Consider the following 11,246-nt stretch of genomic DNA (forward strand, 5'->3'; position numbering starts at 1 on the left):
ATCCAGGGTCTCCCCAGTAGGCAACTATAACCGGGATGTATGTCCATGACCTGGAACATGATATTGAAAATAGTTGGACCTATCTTGGTTGGTAAGTTAACCTCTCCTGTCACTGCTCACCTTGAGCCATCAAATGCCTTTACGATTAGGGTGTTGGGCTTCATACTTATCCCTTCCACTGGCAACTTTATCAAAGTTGTCTTCGGCATGACATTCAATGAGGAACCTGTGTCTACTAACACTCTTGACAGTATATTATCTATGCATTTCAAGGAGATATGGAGGGCCTTGTTATGGTTCTTTCCCTCGATCAGCAATTCATCATCATTAAAACCCAAGAAATTTCTTGTGGTCACACAAGATATCACATCGTCAAACTGTTCTATTGTTATGTCCTTTGTGATATGAGCGGCGTTTAATACCTTCAACAGCGAGTTCCTGTGTGCTTCTGAGTTGAGTAGTAGAGATAACATGGATATTTTGGAAGGTGTTTGATTTAGCTGGTTCACCACCTTACAATCGCTCTTCTTGATTATCCTCAGAAATTCCTCAGCCTCTTCATGAGTGACCGCAGCTTTAGGAGACAAGTGCATGTCTTGCATCTCTTGATTAGGGATGGGGATCTGGACAGCAGCTTCCTTCCCTTTAGTCTTTGCAGAAGTGTCAGTAGTTCTTGGTGTGAACACTCGGCCACTACGTGTCATTTCTGCTGGCCCCATAATTGAAGTGACATTTGGTTCGTTGATCATCAAAGGTCGGTCTTCCTGCCCCTACTTAAAAGCTCTGAGCTGTTATATCCACGGGACTACCTTCTCATCTTTGTACGCAAACAGTGTTGGAAACTCTATCACCAATGGGCTTATTGGTATTTCTACTTTAACCTCATCGTAAGGGATGTCCACCATGGCTATCTCTTACTGACGCTTACTCTTGACATGGCAATTTATCTGTAACTTGCCTCGATCCAGCATTTGTTGTATAAAATTCATCAACTCTTCGTCGTTCTCTTCAGCAACCAGCTCCTCCGGGATCAGACCACTCTTCAGCAATTATGCTGCTATCCTGGTGATAGGGGTTTGAATTTCTTCAACCTTACGGATCAAGTTGCCTTGATCACTCTCCTCAATGGCACTAACGGAAGCATCCTTATGCGTTGGCATAGGGTTTGTGTTCATGTTCGGGCGTCTCGGAGTGAATGAGACAGCCTTGGCTTCGATCAAGTCTTGTACCCGATTTTGAAATGCGAAACAATTCTCCAAGGTATGACCAGGTGCTCCCATGTGAAACTCACAATGGGCATTAGCATGGTATCCAGGTGGATATGGAAAAACAGCTGGTTTAAACTCGCTCAATGTTAGATGGCCCTACTTTTGCAGATATGGGAATATCTGACTATAAGGTACTGGTAGGGGATCAAGTTGCCTTCTTGGAGGTCTTGGCTTGAATTGTCTTGGTGGTACCATATTTTTTTGATGATGATGTTGTTGATGTTGTGGTTGATACATTTGTTGTTGTTGCATTGGTTGTTGATAAGGTATGGGTACCACGACGGCGACTTGACCATATGAAGCCTGTTGCTTCCCTTTATAGTTTCTGGATATGGAGTTTGTTTCACCTTCTCTTTTCTTCGAGAAGCCTCCAGAATACTTCTTCGGTGCGCTGGGGGCTGCCATGGCTCCTGAAATATTTCCATCCCTTAACCACTTCTCTATGCGATCTCCAATTGTGACCAGATGTGCGAAGTCAGATGTTGCACTGCTCACCAATCTATCAAAGAATAGGTCCTTCAAGGTGTCTACAAATATTCCGGTCATTTTCTTTTCAGACAATGGTGGTTGTACCTGAGCAGCCAACTCTCTCCATCACTAGGCGTATTCTTTAAATGACTCACTTTCCTTCATAGCCATCCCTTACAACTGCATTCGGTCGGGTTCCATATCTAAGTTATATTTGTACTGACGGAGAAATGTGTCAGCCAAATCCTCCCAGCTTTGAATCCACCCCTGCTCTAAGCTCATGTACCATCTCAGAGATGCTCCACTCAAACTGTCTTGGAAACATTGTACAAGTAGTTTGTCGTTTTCGGTATGAGCAGCTATTTTCCTGAAGTACATTACCAGGTGGATTCTTGGACAAGTCTGTCCTTTGTATTTCTCGAAATCATGAGTTTTAAATTTAGCCGGGATGACTAAATTCGATACCAAACGCATGTTCATGGCAGAAGCGCCGAAGATATTGTTTCCTTCTATGGCTTTGATCTTTTTTTCTAGGGCACGGAGCCTATCTGCAGCAGGATCTGGAAGTATCTTAGGCTTTGGTTGATCAGGCATATAGAATGCATCGTACTGGTCATCTCCAATTTCGGATCCATGATGAGTATACCTATCAGAAGGTTCTGCATGATCTCCATCTCCTTTGCCTCCTACCGGTATCTGAACCAATCTCTTCTTGGTGGGGACGTAACCCTCGTCTTAGGGGTTCAGACCTGGCGTGCTATCATTCCCTTTTTCCCTAGCTTCTTCCTCCTCAATCCTTTCTCTTTGAGCAATTGTGAGCATTCTCTCCAACAACTGATCCATCTTCTCCTGGATCGTATTGATAACTTGCTCTAATGTCCTCATGGTAACCTCGTATCGGTGTTGATTAGTTAGTGTGGCTGGATAAAGGGTAAAAAAGGTTGTGTAAGTTTTTTTGAATTTTTATGGAGCGTGATGCATAATGAAGATGCGAATGTTATGCATATTTTATTTTCAGGGAATCATTCGAGTTTCATTAGTTGTTAGTAATTCAAAGAAACAAGAAATACTTAGAATATCAATCATGGAGTAATTTTTGAACATCATTCATTCAAGTACACAACATAGGGGTCCAAAGAAGGTCATAGTTCGAAATTACATTTGTTAAAGGAACAAATTACAAGACAAAAGAAATTAAACAGCTAGCTTCCTGGCCTTAAGCTCTTCTAGTTCCTCATTGAATCTCTTCAGCAACCCTTTACAGAGCAGAATGAAACTGATTATGGTTGGAGGAGTGCTATGTTCTTTCAACTCTTTGACTGCGTCTCTCAACTTCCATCGTAATTCTTTAGCCTCCCAATTACAGAACCCTACTAGCCCATCGAGTTTTGCATGAAACTTATCCCTATCTCATTGTAAGAAGTCTATGGTCTTCTTAAAGGATTCATAATCCTCAATCACATAATCTCGCTCTTTCAACCATATGGAGCTGTCTTGGCGTAGTGACTCTAGCTGGTTCTTCCAATAGCTGACAAACTCCCTTGCATCTCTTACTTCTCTACACTTTTCATCCCATATCATGGGTGAAACCCTAGAAGCTTCGGTGGCTATATTCTTGAGTCGGCGCTCATGATCTACTTCGGCCTTTGCATGACGAACAAAATTGGTGAGCTCTTTTATCTGAGCCCTAAGTGTATCCCTTATCGTCTTGCTTTCCTTCGTGGCTAGATGCCACCAACGCTCATTATCTTTACATTCTTTCTGAGCTTGTCGTAGTTGACCCTTAAGAGTATCTAAACAATGACCAGCTTGTTCTAATCCCACTTTGATCTCTTTCCTCTTATGCTCTGCCTTGTTGAACTTTTCCACATGGGCTTGAAGTTGTGCCTATTTTCTCTCAAGCTTCCACTTCATATTGTTTTTCTCATTGATGGTTTGTTGGAGTTTCATCTGCAACTCTTCATTCTCTTTTTCTAACCTTGCCATGGTGGTCTTGAGTTCCTCCACTTCTTCAATAGGGACATGGGTGAGCTTAGGTTCAAGAAGAGGTACAGGTGCTCGAAAAACGAATGGCATTTTGATCATCTCCACCCTTTCCTTTACCCACTGGAAATATGGTTCTTTTGTAATCCCATTTTCTCTCCCTAAATCAACTTTCCCCTTTCGATTGACATTCTTCCAAGCTTCTTTGATTCGTTGGAATAATCTAGGATTCTAAACCCCAAAGTCAAGTAACAAGAAAGCTTCCAAAGATTTCGCCTCTGGAGGACCTTCCATTGGGTAGCCAAGTTGTCTGAGTGATAGAACCGGGTTAGCATTCACACACCCTTGAGCTCCAATAAGTGGTAGATTAGGGAAATCCCCACAGCTGAATATGATGTCTATGTTGATGTATTCTTTGGAGTACCAAGAGATATCCTCAGATTAGAGTGATCCCAATCTATGAAGCCAACTAACATCTGTTTGTTCAACCCAAGCACCTGTCTACGGAAGATGTTCTAGAAACCACTGATATAATAAAGGAGCACAACAAGCAATCAATCCCTTCTTCTTAGTATACCTATGACTTATGTAATAGTAGACATCGGCTAATAAAGTGGGTACTGGGTTTCCAGTAAGGAAAACACAAATGGAAGCCATGTCTACGAAACCATCCATATTCGGGAAGGACGACGCCATAGATGGGAAACACAATAGCAGAGTAACAAGCATCCCAACTTTCTACTTTCAATAGGGTATGAGCTCTTTCCAAGAGAAAATTTAGCAAAAATCCCTTGGTATTCCCTTTGGTCTCTAGATTAGCCTCCACCTCCTTTTCATCCATGTGAAGCGTGCTAGCAATGGTCTCAAGGGGAAAAGATTCATCTGTCCTTTCAAATAATGGCTTGTTCTTCATAGGAATCCTAACAAGACGCTCGAATTCTTCCAACGTTGGCGCTAGCTAGAAGTCTTGGAATGTGAAGCATCTTAAAGGTAGGTCATAGAATTGGGCCAAAATGATTAAAGCTGTATGGTCCACTTGTTCATTGAGGATGCTGAGCAGATTGCCATAATTCTTCCCAAAGTTGATTATGTATACTGGGTGCATCTGAGAGATCAAGTCACGTAAGCTCTTTAGATCGGGATCCTTGAACTTGAAAGAGTAAATGTTTCTTTTGCTTGATTCCATGTTTCTTGAATTCCTGCAACTCATGATACTCAGATTCCTTGGAAATAAAATAATATGAATGTTATGCTATGAATGATATTATGCGTGCCAAATGTAGGTTAATATACAGGTCGTGAGAGTGGTTATTCTTGGTTACTAAACAAAAACCTTTTGGGAGGATGCTAAAGTTAAAAGGTTCCCAAAGTCATCAATCAATATTTAGGAAAGTTATTGTAATGATGAAAACTCATCTGCAAATAACATCCCCAAACAAAGTCTCGTTTGGATGAGGCCTTCAGATGGTCCCAAAGAGGAAGACTCCTAGTGGGCCCATACTACACATCTCTCGAGGCCAAGGTTCTAATAAGGTTCTCAGAGTCATAGATCGAGGTTGGGAATACCACTGTAAGGTAGTAATACGCCCAAGGGATCTCATCTAATTGGGGCTTTCGTATTAACCTAATAAGTCTGGGACTTTTCAGGTAGATACTACATAACCACCGGATATAATGGGTTAAAAGGTACCTAGAGTCATTGATCCAGCTTGAGAATACTATTGTCGTGATGAAAACTCGTCGGGCAATAATATTTCAAGAGAATCTTCTCTAGGCGGGGTCTTCGTATCTTCCCAACAAGGAAGACTCCTTGTGGGTGCCCACTACGCAACCATCAACTTAATCTTATGGTTTTTCTCAGACTCGGGTGGAGAGCATACCTCACAAAGTATGACCAACCAGAGAACCCCAATAATACATAGTCAATAAAACATCATACAATAATTATGACAACATAATAATAACAGAATAAATAACAAACAGATACACAAAATTAACATACAATACGTCAACTGAACTAAATTAGGCTTCACTCTCTCTTGCTTGGAGCTAATCCCCGCAGAGTCGCCATCTGTCGCATCTCGAAAAATACGATTCCTCGCGATGGTCGCGGAAAAATTGTGTTCGAACAGAGTCGCCACCGAACTTTATCTATCCCAATGAAGGAATAGGAAAATATTGATAAAACCTTTTGAAAATAGAATAATGGTCGTCACAACCATATTCGGGTTCGGGAGTGGATTACGTAAGGGGAAGGTATTAGCACCCCTTACGTCCGTTGTAATCAACGGGAACCTTTTAGTTCTAATTTGTGTTTTGAGTGTTAATTTATGTTTGTTTGTTTATCTTTGGGTTATAAAATATTGAAAATAGAAATGGATGAGATCCTCAGAAAGGGGAAAAGGAGGTTTTTTATTAGTGTGCTCGCGAAGATACAACAATCTCCTACCTACGTATCCTTATGGTGCAATAAGGAAATCAGAGCATTCGTAGTTCGGGGAACTACGGTTGGTTGGTGTTTTTTAATGGATAACTGTTTAGATCGCATCCTAAAGGCTAAACGTTGGCTTGTCTACTCTCGGCGGAGGTTTAAGCGCTAGTTAGTTGTGCGCATTAGAAAGGATTAAACGGTGTTCTTTCTGAAAAGAGTTTTGATCACATGAGGGTGACAAATTAGATTAATATATTGGATGTTTTGATTGGTTGAGATGTTTTTGGTTAAATGACGATCACTTGGATAGTCGAGTAAGACAACTCGTATCCTAACCATCGGGAAATGGAGTAGAAGACTCTAGACCACTTTCTTTTTCATCTTTAATTATGGGAAAGATCTGATAATAGTTAAGGTGTTTTGGAAGGATGATGAATACTCGGATAATCGAGTAAGACAACTCGTATCCTAATAATCGAGAAAGGGAATAGAAGACTCTAAACCGCTCTCTGCTTCATCTGAGTATTTATGAAAATAAGGGTGTATAGGGTTGACGTATTTTTATAATGAACGACAAATACTTGAATGACTGAGTAAAATAACTCATATTCAAGATTTTGAGGAGAGTAATCGAAGGCTCAAGACCATCTCCCTTTTCGTATAATTTGTTATGAAAGTGATTTGATTAAGTTGTATGTTTGCGGAGAAATGACAATTGTTCGACTGACCGAGTAAGAGAACTCGTATTCGACCAATTGAGGAGTAAAATTTAAAACTCAAAGTCAACTCCTTTTTCATTTAACTTACTGTGAAAATATTTTGATTTAATCGGGGTTTGGAGATTTGTAGAGGAACGACAACTATTTGACTAACCAATTAAGAGAACTTGTACTCAAATAGTCGAGGAGAAAAATTGAAGACTCAAAGTCATCTCCTTTTTTATTTCTTAATGTAGAAGGATTTGATTTTTTCGTGCTTAGGTGGATTAGAAATGACGGTTGTTCGATTAATCGAGTACAAGAGCTCGTGTTTAAATAATCGAGGATAGGAGTTTAAAACTTAAAACCATTGCCTCTTTTATTCTTAAGTGACATAGTATTCGATTGTGATTAGGTGTTTTTAATTCTTAATAAAGAATGCTCGATGTTGGATCGAGGTTTTAAATTTGTATTTTTTGTGAATGAATTAAATTTATTTAGTGAATAGTTCATCTAATCGATTAATAAAAACCGAATAGGTCTCATTGTAAGGAGGCCCAAGAGTAAGCCATGTGAGATTGATGGCGATACTTTTACAAGTAATCGACTTACAAAGATGTTTTGAAAATGGGCTCGACTTTGAATCGAGAAGTATGTGATTTATTTTTGAAATTGGCTCGAATGATTTTAAATCGGTGAAAACGACATAATTTTGTCACAATTATAACATGTCATCCATGTGCACTCAAGGCTCGGTATAAATAAATAAAGAAAGAATAATCATGCACATACATTCCACAAAAATAAACAAGCATCTAAATTATAAATGACATTAACAATTGAAATTCTGGCATAGTCAGAATTCAGATGTTCTACTCCAAGTCATGACATCTGATCCAACATTGTCACTAATACAGCAAGACAGTTATACAATTTAAACCCTGTACTAATATACACATGTACACAGATGTCACGACATCTGCTTCTATGTCACCCTAGAATGGAGGAACACCTAGAAAGACTCAGTAGAGAGCAACCATAGCTCTAACTTTTGTTATTTTCCTACCCAGTTATCAGCAAGATGTCTCAATAGTGATTTGGACATCATCTGTTACATTAATCCAGATTGTTGGCCTTGTACTTGTATTTCCTAAAATAAAGGTTGAACAAGTTAATCTAATTTCCACATCTTAGGGTGCTAACAAATAGGCTATTTGTTAGGTTCATTACATGTAGTTAAGTTGTTAGTTTCCTGGATTTTAGCCTGAGACAATTACTGAAACAGAAAAACTAATCATCCTACAATTCATCACATGCTGTCAAGAGTGAATGTTTCAACATTCAGTTTGACAACCAGACATAAACCTCATGCTGATTCAGTTATGTCCCTGTAAACCGACTGTGCTAAATTTGTTGTACTGCAATAGACTAACCAGTCTCTACTTCAGTATCAGCATACATGACTAACTGTCAAGACATCCAGTTTGACAGTTTCACAATGATCCTTTGCCCAGGTTTGTTATCCTCTTGATAGCCAGACTGAAACAAATACTGAACTGAAGCAGACAAACCAACCTGCCTATTATTCAGTATATGTTGTTAATGATGAATGTCAAAACATTCTAATTGACATTCAAACAGAAGGCTATGTATCAGGTCTGTTATTATCTTGATAAGCAGACTGAAATACAAGCTGAGTTATGGCAGACAGGATTATAACATGCAGAAGGTAAACAAACACAGGAAATTGTTAACCCATTTCAGTGCAACATCACCTACTCTGGGGGCATACCAAGCAAGGAAGAAGATCCACTATCAGCAGTATTAATTCAGAGTTAAACTCCCCCGTTTACAACTCTTCACTTAATCCCTACCCAATGCAATCTATACCTAGGAACTCCTACATAGAAACCTCCAGTTTCCATTCCTATCACTACAAATACAATGTAATGTTAAACAATTTGAACTTGCTTCACAGCTTCATTCAAGAACAACAAACTCTTACCTACAGGCTTTGAGTTACAAATACTCTCAGCTTTGAACACTGAGATACACATGGTAACCTTCCCACAGGTTGGGAGGTTTACCTCACACACACCCCTAATTTTTCATTCTAAGAGGCTTACAATAACTAGGTTACCGTTTGCTATTTCTAACCTAATCACCCAACTGGATTTGGGCCTTCAGAAATCGCAGCAGACTTCTTCTTTGCTGTTACAAAGCCAGCAGAAAAATTCTGCTACAAACAAGGTCTTCAATCCTAAAATCTCTCCATATATATCTCCATATTTGGAGCCTATATATATTCTGATTGAGTCTTTAAGACCTCCACATGGAAGTTAGGATATTCACCAAATATCCTCACTAATCCTAGAATATATACTGAATTAATTAATTCAGTTTTCTACACATGTACGATGTCACAGGCATGATGTCGTGACATCGTACATGACATGTTGGTCCAGATGTTGAACTTCTTCAACCCAACATATTAAAACAACAGAGATGATTGCATTATTTGTTTTACAAAATTAATGCCAATCCTAAGGTATTAACAATCTCCCCCTTTGGCAAATTTTAGCTAAAACAAATAAACCTCTGTCATTATCTCCACCCCCACAAACACCAAAGTTGGTGTACATGAGGAAGTAGAGGTACCAGAATCAGTTGCATCAAAATTCTTCTCCTCAACAGTAGAGCTTCCTGAAGAATATGTAATGCTGAGTACATAGATAATGTAACTCAGATCACAAGACACAACTGTCCTCTTAACTCAGATCATAAGGCACAAGTGATATACACAGTTAGTGACTTTGTTGCCTGAAGCCAACTTCTGCTTGCTACCACTTGCTACCACATTTTACTTGACTCTGGTACATTCTCAGGACAATATTCCTCTCCCCTTTTTTAGCTGAACATTTGCAAATGAACCCATCACAAAACCAGATCCATGCGCAGTTTGCCCAAACCTTAACATACCCCATGGTTTAGAGGAAATGGAGTGTTTCTCTTGTGAGAAGAGGAGTGTTGTTACATCCTTTAAATAGTCCAGCCCGTGCTTAGGAATTAACGGTAGGAATAAATGCTTGGTCAAGATTCATTAATATTTGCTGAGAAACAGTCAGAGAATCACCAACAAAATCTCAGACTATCTTTGAATACCTTTTATAGCTCTTGACTGTTTCTTTTCCAAAACAACAATTCCAGTGCATGGAGACTATTCCATAAATGCAGTCAGACACGTTGCACGCGATGTCTTAACATTCAACGTGGCTTTTGCTTGCATTCTTCAAGTATTCTTCCTATCCACATTTCCTAAGACCACTTTCGTACCTCCAGTAGAAACTTGACATCTGGCACCACTAAAGCCAACAACACAAGCACCAGTATATGGTTACTCCCCCTGTACCACACAACTGTAACAATCAGGCTTATTCTAATTAGACATACCACATCCATATTTCCTCAAGACTTTAAGATTCAGAAGGAAATAACAGCATTGTCCAAGGTAATGTCATGACATCCGGTCAGACATTCTTCTGGTCACTCAGCCTTGACACACACCACATCATCCCAATGACTAACAAGGTGCCATACCTTGTTATCTGAGAACTCACAGACCACAAGCTTGATGATTACTTGCAGCGTAAAGACAGAACTCCCCCTTTCATGAACAACCAACTCTCCTCTTGAAACTTGGAGATCACACATTAACATATCCAACACCCCAAAGTTGGACCTCCACATACTTCCTGATTCAAAGAGAACCCAGACTACTTGATGAATGGAGAACATAAGACGCATCTTCATGTCTTCAAGAGCACACCCTCTGTTCAACCCTCTTGGCTAAACACGTCCACACTCTGTGTCAATCTCTCTTCTAACCAGAACAGAAAACCAGTTCACAAAATGTTCTAACATTAGTTGGGACATCCTTCACAACATAACAAAGAACACCATCTGATAATCTTCAGACATCACTGAGTCACCAACTTGATCCAAAAGAGACCAGACACAAATTGAGACATATACATTCTCATCCCATTACCAGAGATAATCTTCCATAGATAGCTCAGAACTCCTACCACAAGCTCCAAGAGATGAATAGAACACACCTCCTTTTGTCTTCAACTTACTACTTTTCTGCTCAAATGTAGTTTGTCTCAGACTTTCCTCAAGAATAATCAGCTGCCATATGTTGATTATCTTAATTCTTCGAACTCACTTCTGAGATAGACCAACTGCCACTGGTTGATTACCTCCTTCATGAATCCTCATATGAAAAAAGTCAAATGCCACTTTTTGACCTCTCCAAGTTTATCAGACTTCTCCCAAAGATATTATGACCTTCTAAGTGAGACTTGAACTTCAAGCTACATGTTAAACAAAACTTAGATT

Source organism: Lathyrus oleraceus, chromosome 1, assembly GCF_024323335.1.
Source record: "Lathyrus oleraceus cultivar Zhongwan6 chromosome 1, CAAS_Psat_ZW6_1.0, whole genome shotgun sequence".
Lineage (NCBI taxonomy): Eukaryota > Viridiplantae > Streptophyta > Magnoliopsida > Fabales > Fabaceae > Lathyrus > Lathyrus oleraceus.